Source organism: Rutidosis leptorrhynchoides, chromosome 11 (assembly GCF_046630445.1).
Source record: "Rutidosis leptorrhynchoides isolate AG116_Rl617_1_P2 chromosome 11, CSIRO_AGI_Rlap_v1, whole genome shotgun sequence".
Classification (NCBI taxonomy): Eukaryota; Viridiplantae; Streptophyta; class Magnoliopsida; order Asterales; family Asteraceae; genus Rutidosis; species Rutidosis leptorrhynchoides.
In genome coordinates this window covers 252600095-252612500 of record NC_092343.1, presented here as the reverse complement: position 1 = coordinate 252612500, position 12406 = coordinate 252600095, and positions in this window count along the sequence as shown.

Below are 12406 nucleotides of genomic sequence, written 5' to 3'. Positions count from 1 at the left end.
AAATTACGGCGTCGTGCTTGATTTAGATTGGCAATGGGCTAAAAATCCGAGTCGCGACTTAGATTTAGCTTGGCAGTGGCCTAGAAAACCAAGTCGCGACTTGGTTTGCTAGGTGACGACCAGGCCGTGGCTATTATTTCTCGGTCACGACTTAGTTTTTGGGGCCACGACTTGGTGTTTAGCTTCGTGTTATAGGGTCACTCGTTACTTGTTATAGGGTCACTCGTTACTCGTAATCGCTCTCCGGCTTCGCTAGGCAACCTCTAGTAGCATGCACTTTCCTACCCAACATCTGGGTACCAGGGCATGGAGTAGACATGGTACCCCCTATATATACATATTGCACAAAAAGTGAAGTGACAGGAACAGACATTGATTTTCTGAGAAGTCATAATTTTTTCAAATGCACGACGTCGTGCTTGATTTAGCTTGGCAATGTGTAGTGACCCGAACTTTTCCATGTTTATATATATTAATTGAGATTGATATTTACATGATTAAATGTTTCCAACATGTTAAGCAATCAAACTTGTTAAGACTTGATTAATTAAAATATGTTTCATATAGACAATTGACCACCCAAGTTGACCGGCGATTTGAAATGTCCCGTTCTTATTGATTAAAAACGTTCCATATTAATTGATTTCGTTGCGAGGTTTTGACCTCTATATGAGACGTTTTTCAAAGACTGCATTCATTTTTAAACAAACCATAACCTTTATTTCATCAATAAAGGTTTAAAAAGCTTTACGTAGATCATCAAATAATGATAATCTAAAATATCCTGTTTACACACGACCATTACATAATGGTTTACAATACAAATATGTTACAACAAAATAAGTTTCTTGAATGCAGTTTTTACACAATATCATACAAGCATGGACTCCAAATCTTGTCCTTATTTAAGTATGCGACAGCGGAAGCTCTTAATAATCACCTGAGAATAAACATGCTTGAAACGTCAACAAAAATGTTGGTGAGTTATAGGTTTAACCTATATATATCAAATCGTAACAATAGACCACAAGATTTCATATTTCAATACACATCCCATACATAGAGATAAAAATCATTCATATGGTGAACACCTGGTAACCGACAATAACAAGATGCATATATAAGAATATCCCCATCATTCCGGGACACCCTTCGGATATGATATAAATTTCGAAGTACTAAAGCATCCGGTACTTTGGATGGGGTTTGTTAGGCCCAATAGATCTATCTTTAGGATTCGCGTCAATTAGGGTGTCTGTTCCCTAATTCTTAGATTACCAGACTTAATAAAAAGGGGCATATTCGATTTCGATAATTCAACCATAGAATGTAGTTTCACGTACTTGTGTCTATTTTGTAAATCATTTATAAAACCTGCATGTATTCTCATCCCAAAAATATTAGATTTTAAAAGTGGGACTATAACTCACTTTCACAGATTTTTACTTCGTCGGGAAGTAAGACTTGGCCACTGGTTGATTCACGAACCTATAACAATATATACATATATATCAAAGTATGTTCAAAATATATTTACAACACTTTTAATATATTTTGATGTTTTAAGTTTATTAAGTCAGCTGTCCTCGTTAGTAACCTACAACTAGTTGTCCACAGTTAGATGTACAGAAATAAATCGATAAATATTATCTTGAATCAATCCACGACCCAGTGTATACGTATCTCAGTATTGATCACAACTCAAACTATATATATTTTGGAATCAACCTCAACCCTGTATAGCTAACTCCAACATTCACATATAGAGTGTCTATGGTTGTTCCGAAATATATATAGATGTGTCGACATGATAGGTCGAAACATTGTATACGTGTCTATGGTATCTCAAGATTACATAATATATAATACAAGTTGATTAAGTTATGGTTGGAATAGATTTGTTACCAATTTTCACGTAGCTAAAATGAGGAAAATTATCCAATCTTGTTTTACCCATAACTTCTTCATTTTAAATCCGTTTTGAGTGAATCAAATTGCTATGGTTTCATATTGAACTCTATTTTATGAATCTAAACAAAAAAAGTATAGGTTTCTAGTCGAAAAAATAAGTTACAAGTCGTTTTTGTAAAGGTAGTCATTTCAGTCGAAAGAACGACGTCTAGATGACCATTTTAGAAAACATACTTCCACTTTGAGTTTAACCATAATTTTTGGATATAGTTTCATGTTCATAATAAAAATCATTTTCTAAGAATAACAACTTTTAAATCAAAGTTTATCATAGTTTTTAATTAACTAACCCAAAACAGCCCGCGGTGTTACTACGACGGCGTAAATCCGGTTTTACGGTGTTTTTCGTGTTTCCAGGTTTTAAATCATTAAGTTAGCATATCATATAGATATAGAACATGTGTTTAGTTGATTTTAAAAGTCAAGTTAGAAGGATTAACTTTTGTTTGCGAACAAGTTTAGAATTAACTAAACTATATTCTAGTGATTACAAGTTTAAACCTTCGAATAAGATAGCTTTATATGTATGAATCGAATGATGTTATGAACATCATTACTACCTTAAGTTCCTTGGATGAACCTACTGGAAAAGAGAAAAATAGATCTAGCTTCAATGGATCCTTGGATGGCTCAAAGTTCTTGAAGCAAAATCATGACACGAAAACAAGTTCAAGTAAGATCATCACTTGAAATAAGATTGTTATAGTTATAGAAATTGAACCAAAGTTTGAATATGATTATTACCTTGTATTAGAATGATAACCTACTGTAAGAAACAAAGATTTCTTGAGGTTGGATGATCACCTTACAAGATTGGAAGTGAGCTAGCAAACTTGAAAGTATTCTTGATTTTATGAAACTAGAACTTTTGGAATTTATGAAGAACACTTAGAACTTGAAGATAGAACTTGAGAGAGTTCAATTAGATGAAGAAAATTGAAGAATGAAAGTGTTTGTAGGTGTTTTTGGTCGTTGGTGTATGGATTAGATATAAAGGATATGTAATTTTGTTTTCATGTAAATAAGTCATGAATGATTACTCATATTTTTGTAATCTTATGAGATATTTCATGCTAGTTGCCAAATGATGGTTCCCACATGTGTTAGGTGACTCACATGGGCTGCTAAGAGCTGATCATTGGAGTGTATATACCAATAGTACATACATCTAAAAGCTTTGTATTGTACGAGTACGAATACGGGTGCATACGAGTAGAATTGTTGATGAAACTGAACGAGAATGTAATTGTAAGCATTTTTGTTAAGTAGAAGTATTTTGATAAGTGTATTGAAGTCTTTCAAAAGTGTATAAATACATATTAAAACACTACATGTATATACATTTTAACTGAGTCGTTAAGTCATCGTTAGTCGTTACATGTAAGTGTTGTTTTGAAACCTTTAGGTTCACGATCTTGTTAAATGTTGTTAACCCAATGTTTATAATATCAAAAGAGATTTTAAATTATTATATTATCATGATATTATGATGTGCGAATATCTCTTAATATGATATATATACATTAAATGTCGTTACAACGATAAACGTTACATATATGTCTCGTTTCAAAATCATTAAGTTAGTAGTCTTGTTTTTACATATGTAGTTCATTGTTAATATAATTAATGATATGTTTACTTATCATAATATCATGTTAACTATATATATAACCATATATATGTCATCATATAGTTTTTTTACAAGTTTTAACGTTCGTGAATCACCGGTCAACTTGGGTGGTCAATTGTCTATATGAAACCTATTTCAATTAATCAAGTCTTAACAAGTTTGATTGCTTAACATGTTGGAAACATTTAATCATGTAAATATCAATCTCAATTAATATATATAAACATGGAAAAGTTCGGGTCACTACAGTACCTACCCGTTAAATAAATTTCGTCCCGAAATTTTAAGCTGTTGAAGGTGTTGACGAATCTTCTGGAAATAGATGCGGGTATTTCTTCTTCATCTGATCTTCACGCTCCCAGGTGAACTCGGGTCCTCTACGAGCATTCCATCGAACCTTAACAATTGGTATCTTGTTTTGCTTAAGTCTTTTAACCTCACGATCCATTATTTCGACGGGTTCTTCGATGAATTGGAGTTTTTCGTTGATTTGGATTTCATCTAACGGAATAGTGAGATCTTCTTTAGCAAAACATTTCTTCAAATTCGAGACGTGGAAAGTGTTATGTACAGCCGCGAGTTGTTGAGGTAACTCAAGTCGGTAAGCTACTGGTCCGACACGATCAATAATCTTGAATGGTCCAATATACCTTGGATTTAATTTCCCTCGTTTACCAAATCGAACAACGCCTTTCCAAGGTGAAACTTTAAGCATGACCATCTCTCCAATTTCAAATTCTATATCTTTTCTTTTAATGTCAGCGTAGCTCTTTTGTCGACTTTGGGCGGTTTTCAACCGTTGTTGAATTTGGATGATCTTCTCGGTAGTTTCTTGTATAATCTCCGGACCCGTAATCTGTCTATCCCCCACCTCACTCCAACAAATCGGAGACCTGCACTTTCTACCATAAAGTGCTTCAAACGGCGCCATCTCAATGCTTGAATGGTAGCTGTTGTTGTAGGAAAATTCTGCTAACGGTAGATGTCGATCCCAACTGTTTCCGAAATCAATAACACATGCTCGTAGCATGTCTTCAAGCGTTTGTATCGTCCTTTCGCTCTGCCCATCAGTTTGTGGATGATAGGCAGTACTCATGTCTAGACGAGTTCCTAATGCTTGCTGTAATGTCTGCCAGAATCTTGAAATAAATCTGCCATCCCTATCAGAGATAATAGAGATTGGTATTCCATGTCTGGAGACGACTTCCTTCAAATACAGTCGTGCTAACTTCTCCATCTTGTCATCTTCTCTTATTGGTAGGAAGTGTGCTGATTTGGTGAGACGATCAACTATTACCCAAATAGTATCAAAACCACTTGCAGTCCTTGGCAATTTAGTGATGAAATCCATGGTAATGTTTTCCCATTTCCATTCCGGGATTTCGGGTTGTTGAAGTAGACCTGATGGTTTCTGATGCTCAGCTTTGACCTTAGAACACGTCAAACATTCTCCTACGTATTTAGCAACATCGGCTTTCATACCCGGCCACCAAAAATGTTTCTTGAGATCCTTGTACATCTTCCCCGTTCCAGGATGTATTGAGTATCTGGTTTTATGAGCTTCTCTAAGTACCATTTCTCTCATATCTCCAAATTTTGGTACCCAAATCCTTTCAGCCCTATACCGGGTTCCGTCTTCCCGAATATTAAGATGCTTCTCCGATCCTTTGGGTATTTCATCCTTTAAATTTCCCTCTTTTAAAACTCCTTGTTGCGCCTCCTTTATTTGAGTAGTAATGTTATTATGAATCATTATATTCATAGATTTTACTCGAATGGGTTCTCTGTCCTTCCTGCTCAAGGCATCGGCTACCACATTTGCCTTCCCCGGGTGGTAACGAATCTCAAAATCGTAATCATTCAATAATTCAATCCACCTACGCTGCCTCATATTCAGTTGTTTCTGATTAAATATGTGTTGAAGACTTTTGTGGTCGGTATATATAATACTTTTGACCCCATATAAGTAGTGCCTCCAAGTCTTTAATGCAAAAACAACCGCGCCTAATTCCAAATCATGCGTCGTATAATTTTGTTCGTGAATCTTCAATTGTCTAGACGCATAAGCAATCACCTTCGTTCGTTGCATTAATACACAACCGAGACCTTGCTTTGATGCGTCACAATAAATCACAAAATCATCATTCCCTTCAGGCAATGACAATATAGGTGCCGTAGTTAGCTTTTTCTTCAATAACTGAAACGCTTTCTCTTGTTCATCATTCCATTCATATTTCTTCCCTTTATGCGTTAATGCAGTCAAGGGTTTTGCTATTCTGGAAAAGTCTTGGATGAACCTTCTGTAGTAACCAGCTAGTCCTAAAAACTGGCGTATGTGTTTCGGAGTTTTCGGGGTTTCCCACTTTTTAACAGTTTCTATCTTTGCCGGATCCACCTTAATACCTTCTTTGTTCACTATGTGACCGAGGAATTGAACTTCTTCCAACCAAAATGCACACTTTGAAAACTTAGCGTACAATTCTTCCTTCCTCAATACTTCTAACACCTTTCTCAAATGTTCACCGTGTTCTTGGTCATTCTTTGAGTAAATAAGTATGTCATCAATGAAAACAATGACAAACTTGTCAAGGTATGGTCCACACACTCGGTTCATAAGGTCCATGAACCCAGCTGGTGCATTAGTTAAACCAAACGGCATGACCATAAACTCGTAATGACCGTAACGTGTTCTGAAAGCAGTCTTTGGAATATCATCTTCTTTCACCCGCATTTGATGATACCCGGAACGTAAGTCAATCTTTGAATAAACAGACGAGCCTTGTAGTTGATCAAATAAGTCGTCGATTCTCGGTAGTGGGTAGCGGTTCTTGATGGTAAGTTTGTTCAACTCTCGGTAGTTGATACACAACCTGAATGTACCATCTTTCTTCTTGACAAACAAAACAGGAGCTCCCCACGGTGATGTGCTTGGTCGAATGAAACCACGCTCTAAAAGTTCTTGTAATTGGCTTTGCAGTTCTTTCATCTCGCTGGGTGCGAGTCTGTAAGGAGCACGAGCTATTGGTGCAGCTCCTGGTACAAGATCTATTTGAAATTCAACGGATCGATATGGGGGTAATCTCGGTAATTCTTTCAGAAATACATCGGGAAATTCTTTTGCAATGGGAACATCATTGATGCTCTTTTCTTCAGTTTGTACTTTCTCGACGTGTGCTAGAACAGCATAGCAACCTTTTCTTATTAGTTTTTGTGCCTTCAAATTACTAATAAGATGTAGCTTCGTGTTGCCCTTTTCTCCGTACACCATTAAGGGTTTTCCTTTTTCTCGTATAATGCGAATTGCATTTTTGTAACAAACGATCTCCGCTTTCACTTCTTTCAACCAGTCCATACCGATTATCACATCAAAACTCCCTAACTCTACTGGTATCAAATCAATCTTAAATGTTTCGCTAACCAGTTTAATTTCTCGATTCCGACATATATTATCTGCTGAAATTAATTTACCATTTGCTAATTCGAGTAAAAATTTACTATCCAAAGGCGTCAATGGACAACTTAATTTAGCACAAAAATCTCTACTCATATAGCTTCTATCCGCACCCGAATCAAATAAAACGTAAGCAGATTTATTGTCAATAAGAAACGTACCCGTAACAAGCTCCGGGTCTTCCTGTGCCTCTACCGCATTAATATTGAAAACTCTTCCACGGCCTTGTCCATTCGTGTTCTCCTGGTTCGGGCAATTTCTAATAATGTGGCCTGGTTTTCCACATTTATAACAAACTACATTGGCATAACTTGCTCCGACACTACTTGCTCCGCCATTACTCGTTCCGACACCATTTGTTCCTTTCGTTCTATTAACCCCTGGTCCGTAGACCTCACACTTCGCCGCGCTATGACCATTTCTTTTACACTTGTTGCAAAATTTGGTGCAGAACCCCGAGTGATTCTTTTCACACCTTTGGCATAGTTGCTTCTGATTGTTGTTGTTGTTGCGGTTATTATTGTTGTTGGGATGATTGTTGTAGTTGCTGTGGTTGTTGTTGTTGTTGTTGTTGTTGTTGGGCCGTTTGTTGTAGTTGCGATTGATGTTGCGATTGTTGGGATAATTGTTGCGATTATTGTTGTAATTGCTGTTGTTGTTGTATTGGTGATTCTTATCACCGTTTTCCTCCCACTTTCTTTTGACTTGCTTCACATTGGCCTCTTCAGCAGTCTGTTCTTTAATTCTTTCTTCAATCTGGTTCACTAGTTTGTGAGCCATTCTACATGCCTGTTGTATGGAGGCGGGCTCGTGTGAACTTATATCTTCTTGGATTCTTTCCGGTAATCCTTTCACAAACGCGTCGATCTTCTCTTCCTCATCTTCGAATGCTCCCGGACACAATAGGCACAATTCTGTGAATCGTCTTTCGTACGTGGTAATATCAAATCCTTGGGTTCGTAACCCTCTAAGTTCTGTCTTGAGCTTATTGACCTCGGTTCTGGGACGGTACTTCTCGTTCATCAAGTGCTTGAATGCTGACCACGGTAGTGCGTACGCATCATCTTGTCCCACTTGCTCTAGATAGGTATTCCACCATGTTAACGCAGAACCTGTGAAGGTATGCGTAGCGTACTTCACTTTGTCCTCTTCAGTACACTTACTTATGGCAAACACCGATTCAACCTTCTCGGTCCACCGTTTCAATCCGATCGGTCCTTCGGTTCCATCAAATTCCAAAGGTTTGCAGGCAGTGAATTCTTTGTAGGTGCATCCTACACGATTTCCTGTACTGCTAGATCCAAGGTTATTGTTGGTATGTAGCGCAGCCTGTACTGCGGCTATGTTTGAAGCTAGAAAAGTACGGAATTCCTCTTCATTCATATTCACGGTGTGTCGAGTAGTCGGTGCCATTTCCTTCAAAATAGTTAAATGGAACAAGTTAATCATACAGAATATTAAGAGTAGTTAATAGTATTTCGTAGCATAATATGAACTCATTTATAAAAGCTTTTTCTTCATATTAGCGTTTTATAAGTTTAAATTCGGGTAGTACCTACCCGTTAAGTTCATACTTAGTAGCTAATATACAATTTAACTACTACAATTCTATATGAAAAACTGATTATAATAATATTTCGCGTTCAAACTTTTATACAATATTTTACAAACTTACAATACCGCTTATTTTACATAAAGCATGAAATATAGCACACAATAACTTTGATACAAGATAGTTGTGAAGACAATTCTAGCTAGTACACAAGTCGTTCAGCAAAGGCAATAAAGACACGTAATTCATACGTCCAGAAACAAGTCATGCATTCTGGTTTTACTAGGACTACTTCCCATCCTTGGTCTTGTGCAACATAACCGTTATGGCCGTTGATAAGACAGCGTGTTGTAACGTCATCAAAGGGACGAGGGTTACGTATTGTCCAACAGTCCCGTAATAATCTAAAAACCTCATTTCTTACCCCAATTACCGACTCCGTCACTTGTGGAAACGTTTTGTTTAATAGTTGTAGCCCGATGTTCTTGTTCTCACTTTGGTGAGAAGCGAACATTACTAATCCGTAAGCATAACATGCTTCTTTATGTTGCATGTTAGCCGCTTTTTCTAAATCACGAAGTCCAATATTCGGATATATTGAGTCAAAATAATTTCTTAACCCGTTGCGTAAAATAGCATTTGGGTTCCCCGCAATATATGCGTCAAAGTAAACACATCGTAACTTATGGGTTTCCCAATGTGATATCCCCCATCTTTCAAACGAAAGTCTCTTATAAACCAAGACATTCTTGGAACGTTCTTCAAATGTCTTACAAACTGATCTCGCCTTAAATAGTTGTGCCGAAGAATTCTGGCCGACTCTAGACAAGATTTCATCAATCATGTCTCCGGGTAGGTCTCTTAAAATATTGGGTTGTCTATCCATTTTGTGTTTTTAAACTGTAAAATAGACAAGAGTTAGATTCATAAAAAAAATACTTATTAATACAAGCAATTTTTACATATATCATAAAGCATAAGAACACTATATTCCATATATTACACCACACGAATACAACTATCTTATTCCGACTCGCTCGTTTCTTCTTCTTCGGTTTTGGTTCGTTTTGCCAAGTTTCTAGGGATATATGATGTTCCCCTAATACGAGCCGTCGTTGTCCACATTGGTTTAGAAAAACCTGGTGGTTTAGAGGTTCCCGGGTCATTGTTACAACTTAAGGACTTCGGGGGTTGACGATACATATAAAGTTCATCGGGGTTGGAATTAGATTTCTCTATTTTTATGCCCTTTCCCTTATTATTTTCTTTTGCCTTTTTAAATTCAGTTGGGGTAATTTCTATAACATCATCGGAATTTTCGTCGGAATCCGATTCATCGGAGAATTGGTAATCCTCCCAATATTTTGCTTCCTTGGCGGAAACACCATTGACCATAATTAACTTTGGTCGGTTGGTTGAGGATTTTCTTTTACTTAACCGTTTTATTATTTCCCCCACCGGTTCTATTTCTTCATCCGGTTCCGATTCTTCTTCCGGTTCCGATTCTTCTTCCGGTTCCGACTCTTCTTCCGGTTCCTCTTCGGGAACTTGTGAATCAGTCCACAAATCATTCCAATTTACATTTGACTCTTCATTATTATTAGGTGAGTCAATGGGACTTGTTCTAGAGGTAGACATCTATCACATAATATAAGAGATTAATATATCACATAATATTCATATGTTAAAAATATATAGTTTCCAACAAAAATGTTAAGCAATCATTTTTAAAGAAAACACGGTCGAAGTCCAGACTCACTAATGCATCCTAACAAACTCGATAAGACACACTAATGCAAATTTTCTGGTTCTCTAAGACCAACGCTCGGATACCAACTGAAATGTCCCGTTCTTATTGATTAAAAACGTTCCATATTAATTGATTTCGTTGCGAGGTTTTGACCTCTATATGAGACGTTTTTCAAAGACTGCATTCATTTTTAAACAAACCATAACCTTTATTTCATCAATAAAGGTTTAAAAAGCTTTACGTAGATCATCAAATAATGATAATCTAAAATATCCTGTTTACACACGACCATTACATAATGGTTTACAATACAAATATGTTACAACAAAATAAGTTTCTTGAATGCAGTTTTTACACAATATCATACAAGCATGGACTCCAAATCTTGTCCTTATTTAAGTATGCGACAGCGGAAGCTCTTAATAATCACCTGAGAATAAACATGCTTGAAACGTCAACAAAAATGTTGGTGAGTTATAGGTTTAACCTATATATATCAAATCGTAACAATAGACCACAAGATTTCATATTTCAATACACATCCCATACATAGAGATAAAAATCATTCATATGGTGAACACCTGGTAACCGACAATAACAAGATGCATATATAAGAATATCCCCATCATTCCGGGACACCCTTCGGATATGATATAAATTTCGAAGTACTAAAGCATCCGGTACTTTGGATGGGGTTTGTTAGGCCCAATAGATCTATCTTTAGGATTCGCGTCAATTAGGGTGTCTGTTCCCTAATTCTTAGATTACCAGACTTAATAAAAAGGGGCATATTCGATTTCGATAATTCAACCATAGAATGTAGTTTCACGTACTTGTGTCTATTTTGTAAATCATTTATAAAACCTGCATGTATTCTCATCCCAAAAATATTAGATTTTAAAAGTGGGACTATAACTCACTTTCACAGATTTTTACTTCGTCGGGAAGTAAGACTTGGCCACTGGTTGATTCACGAACCTATAACAATATATACATATATATCAAAGTATGTTCAAAATATATTTACAACACTTTTAATATATTTTGATGTTTTAAGTTTATTAAGTCAGCTGTCCTCGTTAGTAACCTACAACTAGTTGTCCACAGTTAGATGTACAGAAATAAATCGATAAATATTATCTTGAATCAATCCACGACCCAGTGTATACGTATCTCAGTATTGATCACAACTCAAACTATATATATTTTGGAATCAACCTCAACCCTGTATAGCTAACTCCAACATTCACATATAGAGTGTCTATGGTTGTTCCGAAATATATATAGATGTGTCGACATGATAGGTCGAAACATTGTATACGTGTCTATGGTATCTCAAGATTACATAATATATAATACAAGTTGATTAAGTTATGGTTGGAATAGATTTGTTACCAATTTTCACGTAGCTAAAATGAGGAAAATTATCCAATCTTGTTTTACCCATAACTTCTTCATTTTAAATCCGTTTTGAGTGAATCAAATTGCTATGGTTTCATATTGAACTCTATTTTATGAATCTAAACAAAAAAAGTATAGGTTTCTAGTCGAAAAAATAAGTTACAAGTCGTTTTTGTAAAGGTAGTCATTTCAGTCGAAAGAACGACGTCTAGATGACCATTTTAGAAAACATACTTCCACTTTGAGTTTAACCATAATTTTTGGATATAGTTTCATGTTCATAATAAAAATCATTTTCTCAGAATAACAACTTTTAAATCAAAGTTTATCATAGTTTTTAATTAACTAACCCAAAACAGCCCGCGGTGTTACTACGACGGCGTAAATCCGGTTTTACGGTGTTTTTCGTGTTTCCAGGTTTTAAATCATTAAGTTAGCATATCATATAGATATAGAACATGTGTTTAGTTGATTTTAAAAGTCAAGTTAGAAGGATTAACTTTTGTTTGCGAACAAGTTTAGAATTAACTAAACTATGTTCTAGTGATTACAAGTTTAAACCTTCGAATAAGATAGCTTTATATGTATGAATCGAATGATGTTATGAACATCATTACTACCTTAAGTTCCTTGGATGAACCTACTGGAAAA